The sequence below is a fragment of the Puma concolor genome, chromosome C1, assembly GCF_028749965.1.
Source record: "Puma concolor isolate L17-30 chromosome C1, mPumCon1.1.hap2, whole genome shotgun sequence".
Lineage (NCBI taxonomy): Eukaryota > Metazoa > Chordata > Mammalia > Carnivora > Felidae > Puma > Puma concolor.
The window spans coordinates 27,030,249-27,044,336 of NC_141674.1; positions in this window are offsets into that span (position 1 = coordinate 27,030,249).

A 14,088-nucleotide genomic window follows, 5' to 3' on the forward strand; every position below is an offset into this window, starting at 1 on the left:
GGTTCATGAGTTCCAGCCCCGCATGAGGCTCTGCACTGCTTGGGATTCTCTCTCTCTCCCTCTCTCTCTGCCCCTCCCCTTTTCTTTCTTTCTCTCTCTCTCTCTCTCTCTCTCAAATAATAAACTAAAAAAAAAAGTTAAAAAAAATTAATATTATACATAAATTTTATCTCTGTGAAAAATTACCAGAAAAAAGTTTATGAGGAAACTGCACTAAAACAGAATGGTGCAAATACATAGGCCAGAAAAGATGGAAAGATGGAGGTTATGGGATGCAGCAGCACCAAAAGCTGTACTACCTTCTTCCTTTTTTTTTTTTTTTTTTTTATGTTTATTTACTTCTGAGACAGAGAGAGACAAAGCATGAGCAGGGGAGGGGTAGAGAGAGAGGCAGACACAGAATCCAAAGCAGGCTCCAGGCTCCAGGCTCTGAGCTGTCAGCACAGAGCTGGATGCCAGGCTTGAACTCACAGACTGTGAGATCATGACCTGAGCTGAAGTCAGATGCTTAACTGACTGAACCATCCAGGTGCCCCTCTACTTGCTTTCCTAATGCTAAGTATAAAGTACATTACAATAGGAGAGGAGAGACTTTTCTTGGGAGGAGATACCAGGATATAAATATGTGAATAGTTAATAATGGTTTTCTTTCTTTCATCGTACTTACCTAATTTATCTTTTTATTAATTGGTTTCTTGTATTTTTCTCTTATCCCACTACAATGTAAGTTCCATGAGGGCAAGGAACAGGCCCACAGTCTTGCTGATTCTTGTATCCCCAGCAACCAACACAATGCCCGGCATATTGTCACAGGTTCTAAGATAGAAAACAAGTGATAAAAATATTAGAAGATCTTGGAAAACATTTATTGTTATGTTCTTGGGGACATAAAACCTTCCTAAACCAGAGAGAAGATCAAGAAGCCATGAAGAAAAAAATTAGTAGATCTAACTACATAAAATAAAAATTCTGGGGGCGCCTGGGTGGCTCAGTCACTTAAGTGTCCAACTCTTGACTTTGGCTCAGGTCACGATTTCAAGGTTTGTGAGTTCAAGCCCCACATAGGGCTCTGTGCTGACAGCATGGGGCCTGCTGGGGATTCTCTGTCTCCCTTGTTCCCTGCCTCTTTCTTGCTCATGTTCTTTCTCTGTCTCTTCCTCAAAAATAAACTTAAAAAAGAAAGAAATTTAAATTAAAAAATTCTGCCTGAAGAATAATAATAACTACCAACTGTTTGTCCCTTTATATAGACCAGTTTCTGTTCTAAGCATTTTATACATCTTAATTCATTTAAGCATCCTAATAATCTTATTACCATCACCCTTTTACAGATAAGGGAACTGAGACCCAAAAAGATTAAATACTTTGCTTAAGATTGGCTACGAAATGGTGGAATACAGATTTGAACTCATGCAATCCAGTTCCAGGGTCCTTGCTCTCAGCCATTACATTGCAGTTGCTCCTGGAAGAAACGATAGCAAAATTTTAAAAACAAGCAAAAGATAGGGAGAAAATTTTTACAAAATATATCGTAGACAAGGACTTAGTAGTCATAGTATGTGAGTTTCTGAAACTCAATGAGAAAAATACAGATAATCCAGTTGAAATATTGGCAGAGAATATGAATAAAAAATACACTAAAGAAATAAATACAAATGGTCAATAAATATTCCTCAACAGTACATAGTGGTTTGTAAAACTATAACAATAGGAGCTTCTACTTTTTACTCTTCAGATGGACAAAAAGTAAAATATTGCAAGTATCCAGGATTAGCAAGGGTGGGAGGAAATAGAAAGAGTAAACCAGTTAAACTACTTTCCTGTTTTTGTTGTTTTAATTTTTAAATGTTTATTTATTTTTGAGAGCGACAGAGACAAAGTGCGAATGGGGGAGGAACATAGAGAGAGGGAGACACAGAATCCAAAGGAGGCTCCAGGCTCTGAGCTGTCTACACAAAGCCCGATGCGGGGCTCAAACTCGTTAACCCTAAGAACATGATCTGAGCCAAAGTCAGAAGCTCAACCAACTGAGCCACCCAGGCTACCCTCCTGTTTTATTTAATAGGTTATTTGTCATTACTCTCATGAATGATTGGCTAATCGATACTGATTGGCCAATCAATGAGTGTTCATTATTTTTTTAATATTTATTTATTTTTGAGAGAGAGAGACAGCACAAGTGGGAGAGGGGCAGAGAGAGAGGGAGACACAGAATCTGAAGCAGGCTCCAGGATCTGAGCTGTTAGCACAAAGCCCAATAGGGAGCTCAAACTCACAAACCGTGAGATCATGACTTGAGTTGAAGTCGGATGCTTAATCCACTGAGCCACCCAGGCGCCCCAATCTGGGACAATTTAAAAATTAATACTCATGGGGGTAACTGGGTGGCTCAGTCCATTAAGCGTCCAACTCTTGATTTTGGCTCAGGTCATGATCTCACAGTTTGTGAGACCGAGCCCAGCATTGGACTCTGCACTGACAGTGCAGAGCCTGCTTGGGATGCTTTCTTTCCCTCTTTCTGCCCCTCCCCCGGCTCTTTCTATCTCAAAATAAAAATAAACATTAAAAATTTTTTTAATTGTCCCAGATTTGACCAGAGGACACTCCTTCAAACTGGCACATGTGTCCTTTTGACATGTTCCATCGTTCTTTCAGCACTGCTTACTTTCTGGCACAACAAAATATCTTCAGGTTCATTCTATCCCAGCCCTGTAATCAGTCATTTCTCTAAGGGGCCCTGGGTCCTTATAGAAAACAAGTGTATTCAATGTTATTATACATGTATATAATATGTCACTTATTAATTATTTAATCATTAATATAATATATCTATATATTACAATAGGTGTCATTTCTTTTAGGTTCTCTTGAAGGGCTAGAAAATGTATGTAAAAATGCTTAATGATAAATGTTAAGTAAAATAATCAAGACAAAATTTACATATAGTATGGCAGTTTTCATTAAAAACACCCAGACAGGGGCGCCTGGGTGGCTCAGTCAGTTAAGCATCTGACTTCAGCTCAGGTCATGATCTCACAGTCTGTGAGTTCGAACTCCGCATCAGGCTCTGTACTGACAGCTCAGAGCCTGGAGCCTCAGATTCTGTGTCTCCCTCTCTCTCTCTGCCCCTCCCCTTCTCATGCTCTGTCTCTCTCTGTCTCAAAAATAAATAAAAACATAAATAAATAAATAAATAAATAAATAAATAAAACCACACAGACAATTTGCAACAACGTGAATGGAACTAGAGGGTATTATACTAGGTGAAATTAATCAGAGAAAGACAGATATCATATGACTTCACTTATATGAGGACTTTAAGACACAGAACAGAAGAACATAAGGGAGGGAAGCAAAAATAATATAAAAACAGGGAGGGGGACAAAACATAAGAGACTCTCAAATATGGAGAACCAACAGAGGGTTACTGGAGGGAGTGTGGAAAGGGGGATGGGCTAAATGGGGAAGGGGCACTAAGGAATCTACTCCTGAAATCATTGTTGCACTATATGCTAACTAATTTGGATGTAAATTAAACACACACGCACGCACACACATGCACACACACACACACACAGATACAGCAAAAGGTTGAATTATGACATTTGGGGTGATTTGTAAAATTTCAATTTGTATTCCAAATTTTCTGAAATGACTATTTCTTATTACCTTTTAGGCAAACTTTTATTTTCAATTTTAGAAAAGTTGTAAACAAAGAACAGAGAGCTTCCTTATTCCCCACACTTGGTTTCTTCTATTATTAGCATGTTTTATCACAATTAATGAATCAATATCAGTCATTATTATGAATGAAAGTCTGTACTTATTCAGATTTCCCTAGTTTTTGCCTAATGTCCTTTTTCTGTGACAGGATCCCATCCAAAATACTGCATACATTTAGTCGTTAGTCTCCTTAGGCTCTTCCTCTTGGTTGTGAAAGTTTCTCAGGCTTTCCTTACTTTTAATGGCTTTGATTGTTTGGGGGAGCACTGGTCAGGTATTTTGTAGGATACCCTTCAAGTGATTTGTCTGATGTCTTTCTCGTGATTGAACTGGAGTTACAGGTTTTTGGTATGAAGACCACAGAAACAGAGCACCATTCTTATCACATCGTATCAAGAGTACTCATTTCACTTGGTGGCATTTTAATTTTAAAATGAAAAAATAAATGTGTTTTTTAAAGTTTTTTTTTTTAAGTTGATTTTGAGGAAGAGTGCATGTGTCCGAGTGGGGGAGGGGCAGAGAGACAGGGAGAGAGAGAGAGAATCCCAGGCAGGCTCCTCACTGTCAGCACAGAGCCTGATGAACCATGAGATCATGACCTGAGCTAGAGTTGGATGCTTAACTGACTGAGCCACCCAGGCGCCCCTTAAAGTTCTGACTAAGAACAAGTGTAATGTATTTTCTTATACGTTAGTTTAGGATGTAAGTTTGGCTGCTATAACAGAAAGAAACAAAAATATTAAAACATGATAGAAATTAATTTCTTTCTCTCAAAAGATCTAGACAAAGCAATCCAGAGCTATTAGGGCAATATGTTTAACAAGGTTGGTAAAAGACACAGTTTCCTTCTTTTTTTTTAAATGTTCATTTATTTTCGAGACAGAGAGAGACAGAGCATGAACGGGGGAGGAGCAGAGAGAGAGAAGGAGACACAGAATCCGAAGCAGGCTCCAGGCTCTGAGCTGTCAGCACAGAGCCCGACGCGGGGCTCGAACTCATGGACCATGAGATCGTGACCTGAGCCAAAGTCAGACGCTTAACCGACTGAGCCACCCAGGGGCCCCGACACAGTTTCCTTCTATCTCATGGTTCTGTCTTCCTTAACAAATAGATTCCAGGGCTACAATGGAAGCTTCCCTGGTTGCATGGCTATGGTGGGTGCTCTAGAGCCTGCCATCACATCAACATCATGTGAGAAGGGGACAATATACTGTTTTATTTATTAACTATTATTATTCTTAAATGTTTTATTTTTAAGTTATTTCTATACCCAACGTGGGGCTTGAACTCACAACCCTAAGATCAAGAGTTGCACGTTCCACAGACTGAGCCAGCCAGGTGCCTCTGCGCTCTTTTCAAGATGCACCGGAAGTTGCACATTTCATTATTTTGCTCATATTCCATTGGCCAGAACATAGTCACATGGCCATACCCAGCTGCAAGGGGGACTGGGAAGTGTAGTCTTTTAGTGGGCAGCTCTGTACTCAGCCAGAACTTCTGTAATGATTAAAGAAAGGGAGGCTGGTTTTGGGGGGAAGCAATCAGCAGTCTCTGTCAAAGCTGGAAAGCAAGCATACTAAGGGCAAAAGATGGGTATGGAAAATCCAACACTTTATTAGCTATTATTCATTACCTTTGTTACATTGCCACCAAAAATTTCAATGTGAACACAAGACATTTTTTTCCAATGTCATTTAGCTATTGTCACTCCACATGGTACCCAAGCTCATGCTACCTCCACAATTCTCTGTCCCATGCCGTTCTCCTTTCCTCTCCCTCTCAGAAGCAAAACCAAACTCTTCAGTTGAAGTTGTTTATCCAGCCACAGTCATGACCATATGGTTTCTCCTTCTACTTCAAGAGGGTTTGCAAGATATTTTCCCAGGGTGCCTGGGTGGCTCAGTCAGTTGAGTCTCTGACTTTTGATTTCGGCTCAGGTCATGGTCTTACAGTTCATGAGATTGAGCCCTGCATCAAGTTCCATGCTGAGTATGGAGCTTGCTTGGGAGTCTCTCTCTCTCTCTCTCTCTCAAAATAAATACATAAACTTAAAAAAAAAAACATGTTTTCCCAAGACCTACTCTTCGAAAAAAATTAAAACTTCAGCACCTTTATGCTAAGACATCTTTCCCACCTATAGGTGAGGTAAAATTCCCTTATGTCTGGCTCTACCTGAACATTTCTTCATATGGCAACCAGGACTATAACCTGAAAATCACTGTTCACAGCAAACTCCCTGGCCCCATGTAGGACTATAATGTTGAAAAATTTTGCTCTCCAGTGACTTCAGTCTTTCCCTATACTCTTCCCCTTTCCCTTAGTTTCTCCTCTCCTTCCTTCCCCTTCACAGCTCCCTCAAGCCTTCCTCCTGCCTTTGGTTTTTCAAAAAAATTCATGAACCACATTTGACTAAGGTATAAATAACAGTGAGGTATCTAATTACTAATTTCAGGGCCGTTTACATTTTAACAGAAACTAAAAGCTGAAGCCTAAGCAGCAAATGTGTAAATGATAGAATTTCATGTATCTCATAGTGTACAAGGGAAACTCTTTATCCTTGATATCATTCAGGCAAAAGAATGAGATAAAAACAAACTTTTATTATTTTTTTTTAATGTTTATTTTTGAGAGACAGAGAGACAGAGTGCGAGCAGGGGAGGGGCAGAGAGAGAGGGGGACACAGAATCCGAAGCAGGCTCCAGGCTCTGAGCTGTCAGCACAGAGCCCGACATGGGGCTTGAACCCACAGACCGTGAGATCATGCATGACCTGAGCCGAAGTCGGACGCTCAACCGACTGAGACACTCAGGCGCTCCAAAGCAAACTTTTATGGAACAGCTGGTTTGTACTAAGCATTGTATACAACTCTTCCACATAAGTCAGTGTGTTTAATCCACACAGTAATCATGAGCGGCATTATTATCCATATTTCACAGATAAACTGAGGTTCAGAGAGATGTAACCATTTGAACCCAGATCTGTCCGATTTCCCAAATCTATGTGGTCTCTAATATAGCAGTTGTGACTATTTTCCTGAAGAAGACAAATGAAGGATTGCCCAATCTCAAGGGGCCAAAATCTTCTCTGGAATTACCCCCAAACAGATCTTGGAACAGAATCAGCAACATAGGGAGTGGTTGTAAAAGATGAGTAAATTGTATACCCAGCCAGACCAAGTCCCTTTTGTGGTGTTTCTCAAGGACTGGCTTGCATTGGAATCACCAAAGGCCCTTATAAAAATGTGGCCTTCTGAATCCCTTCCTAAATTACTGATTCTAACCTCTAGGGACATAGCTTTGGAATCGGCATTTTAAATAAGATTCTCCAAAGTGCACTAAGGTTGCAAATCACTGGTTTAGTGAATAAACAGAAAAGAAAAACTGTCGTCCTCCTTCCAAGACTGCCCATATTTTTGTAATTTTATAGCTTGTTAGCATTCTTGAGAGTCTGGGAACCAGAAAGTCTAGAATTCATTCTTCTAAATTATTCATTTAACAATTATTTATTGCATGCTTTTAAATATGCCAGGCATAGGAAAGCAAACACATTGCTTTTGAAATGTTTTAGAAACATGGGCAAAACACTGGGGTGAGGGGTGAGGGAGGGGTGTGAGAGCAATGGTCAAGAAGAAAGCGCAAAATTATTTGAATGGTTGATCACTCACACAGACTTTTGGTGTCCCCAAAGAGGTGGCTGCAATAATCGGGGACTATTATACAGGAGTTGGTGGTTACCTGTGTGTTCTCATGTTACAGGACTGAAGCATGCCTGTCCAGATATGCTGGTCAAACAGTCTCCACCGTTTCTAGTGGAGAAGCCAGATGGTTAGCTTTTGTCTAGCTGGGAAGGTATTCATTTCCATATATGCAGCAGATTCAGATTTTGTAGGACCTGAGCTTTTAAATTCTGGAGGCCCTCTCCAAGAAAAAGAATGATGAGTGCAATATTAAGTATGAACATAAACATTTGTTTAGAATGAGAAAAGAAATCAAGACAGATTATAAAAGGCTAAGATTCTGATCCGTCTTTTCTGAGACCTTTAGGCAATTTTATAGAAATGCTTCTTGATTGCAAACTGCTTCCTCTCAACTACCAGACTACAACTCCCAGCAGCCCCTAGCTCTCCCAAGGGCCCCTGCGAATGAGGGGCCCTGAAATTTAATCCTCACCGACTTCACAATAAATTCTTCTTCCTTCCTTCTTTCCTTATAAGGCAAAGTGCTAATCTTCACTCCAGTGGCCTTTGCTGTAGGCTAACTCCAGCAAATATGCACAAGGCCAGTTAAACTGATTTAGCTGGGAGTAATCTTCACAGAATAAATTCTGATGTGGTGAAGGTACAGGTAGAAAAAATGGATTATTGGATCTGAGTTATACCCTCTTCATTCTTCCTAGGGAATCTGAAAACAGCAAAGGGGACCTGTGGACATCCCAACATAGTTTAGGTATTTACTTCAGCCAGGCTGTGCAAGCTGGTTAATAAAATCCTTTGGACTTGAATTTATTAATTCACTTAGGTTGCAAGAGGTATTTCTTCCCCGCTATTTAGAAATCCTCACTGACTCTCCCCTGGTATGGGTAATACACACCAGGAAAGAGAATCAATAATTTCTCAGCAAATGCAATTTGTTTGATGGATAAATACATGGTGTTCAAAGGAAGGGCTTTAATGATAAAAATGAGGAGTACCATTCTGCTCCAAATCCTCCCTTTACAGATGCTAAAACTGAGTCCAGAAAGTGGAAGAGATGTATTAAAAACCATAGTCAGGCAGTACAGAGCCAGAATAGAATTTCCAGTCTGGGCTTCTCTTTGACTGAAATCTGTTTCTAACAGAAGGCAGAGGAATGACCCAGAAGGCAAATAACACGAACCTGTTAAATTGGGTTTGGAGCTGCTGACAACCTGGTGAGGAGATGGTGGGCCAGGCTGGCTCTCTGATGGGAGGTGTACAAACCAGCCTGGGACAGCTGCAGGGTTATTTGGCAGACAGTGTCAAGAGCCTTGAATATATACATGCCCCAGTCCCTGCTCCTGGAATTCTACCTCTCAGAATTAATTACAAGGGTATAATCAGAAGTAAGTGCAAATATATATATATATATATATATATATATATACATATATATACATATATATACACATATATACACTTACTGCAGCATCATTTATAACTTAAGAAATTAACATAGGGGCGCCTGGGTGTCTTGGTTAAGTGTCTGACTTCAACTTGAGTGGTGATCTCACCTTTCGTGGGTTTGAGCCCTGCTGGTGCTCTGTGATGACAGCTCAGAGCCTGGAGACTTCTTCGGATTCTAGGTCTCCCTCGCTCTCTCTGCCCCTCCCCCACTCGTGTGCTCTCTCGCTCTCTCTCTTTCTCAAAAATAAATAAACATTAAAAAAAGAAATTAATATAAAATTTGATACATACACATAATTAAAATTTCAGTAGGAACAGTCTTATCATGAAACATAATGATCCCTTTCCTATCATTCCCTCTACTCGCTATTTCCACTGGCCAGACTGTGGCCTACGTTGCCTGTATTTTTTTCCTAGTATCTACCTTCATGTCTCAACCATATGCTCATACTGCTATTTCTTGATTTTTCAATTTCAGACATTATTCATTAATTCCTTATTATGGTAAGTGAGGATTTAGCTCCTCACACTCTCCTTTCCCACTGGTTCTCTTCATTTTTCCAGTATCACAATTGTTTGTTCCATCAATAATCCATTCTTGTGATTTTACAAGAGTTATTCACTTCTGTACTGTGTGGAGCACTCTGATTGCAATTGAGTTTCTATCCTTCTGTTGTTATTGTTGTTTTTCCTGTGGCTCTTGCCTCATTTTTCCATTTGCTTAGTTTTCAGTATTCATAAAATTAGCTTTCCTTGTGTGTTCTGTGGGGTCTGCTACATGTCTATTATTTTTCTGCTTCCTTTTTTTAAATTAAAATATGTTGATTTTCTTTTTCTCAGGAATAGAATTTTGTGATTCATCACTTACATATAACACCAAGCACTCATCCTAACCAGTGTCCTCCTTACCCCTTTAGCTCTTGCCCCCACTCAACACCCTCCCAGCAACCCTGCTTGTTCTCTGTATTTAAGAGTCTCTTATGGTATCTCTCCCTCTCTAGGTTTTTATATTATTTTGCTTCCCTTCCCTTATGTTCATTTGTTTTATATCTTAAATTCCACATACGAGTGAAGCCATATGATATTTGTCTTTCTCTAACTGACTAATTTTGCTTGGCATAATACACTCTAGTTCCATCCATGTTGTTGCTATTGGCAAGATTTCACTCTTTGTGATCACTGAGTAATATTCCATTGAATATATATACCACATCTTTTTTATTCATTCATCTGTCAATGGACATTTGGGCTCTTTCCATACTTTGGCTATTGTTGATAGTGTTGCTATAAACATTGAGGTGCATGTGTCCCTTCGAAACAGCACACCTGTATCCCTTGGATAAATACCTAGTAGTACAATTGCTGGGTCATAGGGTAGTTCTATTTTTAATTTTTTGAGGAATCTCCATACTGTTTTCCAGAGTGGCTGCACCACTTTGCATTCCACCAGCAGTGCAAAAGAGATCCTCTCCCTGCATCCTCCCCAACTTCTGTTGTTGCCAGAGTTGTTAATTTTAGCCTTTCTGAGAGGTGTGAGATGGTATCTCATAGTGGTTTTGATCTGTATTCCCCTGATGACAGGTAATATTGAGCATTTTTTCCTGTGTGTGACAGCCATCTGGATGTCTTCTTTGGAAAAGTGTCTATTGATATCTTTTGCCTGTGCATTCATTTCTTCACTGGATTATTTGGGGGTTTTTTGGTGTTGAATTTGATAAGTTCTTATAGATTTTGGATACTAACCCTTTATCTGATATGTCATTTGCCAATATCTTCTCCCATTCCATTGGTTGCCTTTTAGTTTTGCTGAGTGTTTCCTTTGCTGTGAAGAAGATTTTATCTTGATGAAGTCCCAATAGTTCATTTTTGTTTTTGTTTACCTTGTCTCTGGAGACATGTCAAGTAAGAAGTTGCTGCAGCTGAGGTCAAAGAGGTTGTTGCTTGTTTCCTCCTCTAGGATCTTGATGCTTTCTGTCTTATGGTTAGGTCTTTCATCCATTTTATTTTTGTGTATGGTGTAAGAAAGTGGTCCAGGTTCATTCTTCTGCATGTCGCTGTCCAGTTTTCCCAACATCATTTGCTGAAGAGACTGTCTTTTTTCCATTGGATACTCTTTCCTGCTTTGTCAAAGATTAGTTGGCTATACATCTGTGGGTCCATTTCTGAGTTCTTTATTCTGTCCCATTGATCTATGTGTCTGTTTTTGTGCCAGTACCATACTGTCTTGATGGTTACGGCTTTGTAAGACAGCTTGAAGTCCAGAATTGTGATGCCTCCAACTTTGGTTTTCTTTTTCAAGATTTCTTTGGCTATTCGGGGTCTTTTCTTATTCCATACAAATTTTACGATTGTTTGTTCTAGCTCTGTGAAGAATGCTTGTGTTGTTTTGATAGGGATTGCTTGTTTTTATTTATTTATTTATTATTATTATTTTTAGAGGCTCCATGCCCAATGTGGGGCTTGAACGCATGGCACTGAGATTAAGAGTCACATGCTGTACTGTCTGAGCCAGTCAGACGCTCCTATCAATATTGTTTTTCAAATGGCCAGATATAGCAGATGTTCTATCAATTTCATTAAAATTTTTTTAAATAAAAAATTTTTTTAATGTTTATATTTTTGAGAGAGAGAGAGAGTGCAAGTGGGAGAGGCGCAGAGAGAGAGGGAGACACAGGATCTGAAGCAGGCTGCAGACTCTGAGCTGTCAGGGCAGAGCCCCATGCAGGGCCCGAACTCATGAACCAAGGGATCATGACATGAGCTGAGGTCGGACGCTTAACCAGGCACCCCCTATCAATTTCATTTTTTCCCCCAGACATCTCTGTTCCAGAGCCTTTTGTTTCTCCATTTTGGAGTGTCAGCTAGATTTCTGGATCTGCCACAAGCTAATACCATCTAACGTCTTTTCAGCATTTTCCTGTGTTGTGTCTTCTGTCTCCTTCATCTTATTTCTTTCTCTTTCTAGGCTTATTCCCTTATTTTACTGGAGAACATCCTCCAGAAGTTTCTCTATTAAGGGGGCCTGTTAGGTAAATCTACTGAATCTTTGAGGCGCCTGGGTGGCTTAGTTGGTTAAGCATCTGACGTCGGCTTAGGTCATGATCTAACAATCCATGAGTTCAAGCCCTACATTGGGTTCACTGCTGTTAGCATGGAGCCTGCTTTAGATCCTCTGTCTCCCTCTCTCTCTCTGCCCCTCCCATGCTAACTTTCTCTCTCTTAAAAATAAATAAACATTTTTTAAAAAACTAATGAATCCTTGTGGATCAGAAACATCTTAATTCTACCCTTACATGTAATATTGTGTTGAAGTGAACAAAACTAGGTTGATATCCCATTTTTCTCCCCTCAGAATTTAAAAAGTCTTACTTAGTTGTTCTAGCTTCTAGTGTTACATTCTGATTTCAGAATGTCATCAGTTTTTCCCTTCTCTGGAAACTTCCAAGAATTTCTTTTTATAGCTTGTAATCTGAAATTTTAAGATAATTTTATTCTTTTTATTCATCGTGCTGGGCATGTTGGTAGGCTTTTTCCATCTGGAGACAATTTCTCTTAATATAAAAGTATGTCAAATATCAATTGTGCGTGGATTCCTTCTTAAAACACAAACAGTAATAATATAGTTTGATTCTCTTCAATTTTTCTGTATTAAATTCTCAAACTCCCCAGAGTTATAAGATGCAGACCAGAAAGGGAGACATTTACTGAGATTATGAATGGCCACAGACATACTGAACCCTCTTTAAACTTATTATATCAATGACTCATTAACTTCAAGTGGAGGATGAAAATCCAGCCCATGTTAAATATACACACTTCCTTTTTTTCTTAAGATTAAAAAAATTTTTTTTTAATGTTTATTTATTATTGAGAGACAGAGTGACAGAGCATGAGCAGGGGAGGGGGGCAGAGAGAGGAGGAGACACAGAATCCGAAGCAGGCTCCAGGCTCCGAGCTGTCAGCACAGAGCCCGATGCAGGGCTCGAACCCACAGACCGTGAGATCATGACCTGAGCTGAAGTTGGACGCTCAACTGACTGAGCCACCTAGGTGCCCCTTAAGATTTTATTTTTAAGTAATCTCTATGCCCAATGTGGGGCTCAAATTCACAACCCTGAAATTAAGAGTTGCACACTCTTCCGACTGGACAATCCAGGTGCCCCATTTATACACATTACCTAACTTTTCCTTCTCACATTCTACTCAATTTGGGTTGATAGAATTTTGCATTTCTTTGGTTCTTGAGATATGTATATGCCATTGATTCCTAATTCTTTTTTTAAAATTTATTTTTTTAAGCAATCTCTGCACCAAACATGGGGTATGAATCCTGAGATTGAACCTTGAGATTGAGTCACATGTTCTCCCAACTGAGCCAGCCAGGCACCCCCATTTCTTCCTAATTCCTAAAACCACTGAATTAAAAAAAATTTTTTTTAATGTTTATTTATTTTTGAGACAATGTGAGAGACAGAGTGCAAGCGGTGGAGGGGCAGACAGAGGCAGACACAGAATCTGAAGTGGGATCCAGGCTCTGAGCTGTCAGCACAGAGCCCGAAGTGGGGCTTGAACTCATGAACCGTGAGATCATGACCTGAGCGGAAGATGGACGCTTAACTGACTGAGCCACCCAGGTGCCGCAAAATTTTATTTTTAAGTAATCTCTGCACCTGATATGGGGTTCAAACTCACAACCCCAAGATCAAGAGTCCCATGTTCTATCAACTAAGCCAGCCAGGTCCCCCAGGTGTCTTTCTTTTTCTTTCTTTCTTTCTTTCTTTCTTTCTTTCTTTCTTTCTTTCTTTCTTTCTTTCTTTTCTTTCTTTCTTTCTTTCTTTCTTCTTTCTTTCTTTCTTTCTTCCTGTTTAAAACATTTTTTTTAAACATTTATTCATTCTTGAGAGACAGAGAGAGACACAGTGTGAGTGGGGGAGGGCCAGAGACAGGGAGGCACAGAATCTGAAGCAGGCCTCAGGCTCTGAGCTGCCAGCACAGATCCCGACATGGGGCTCGAACCCACAAACCGTGAGATCATGACCTGAGCTGAAGTCGGACGCTCAACCGACTGAGACACTCAGGTGCCCCTGGGTGTCATTATTTCTATTTTACCAATAAGGAAACTGAAGTTAGGAGGACAAATAACTTGCCCAGGTTCACCCAAGAAGGCTCTGTGCTGAATATGTCGTGAGGGAAACAAATTCTTACTCTGGAAGTTTTACAGTCTA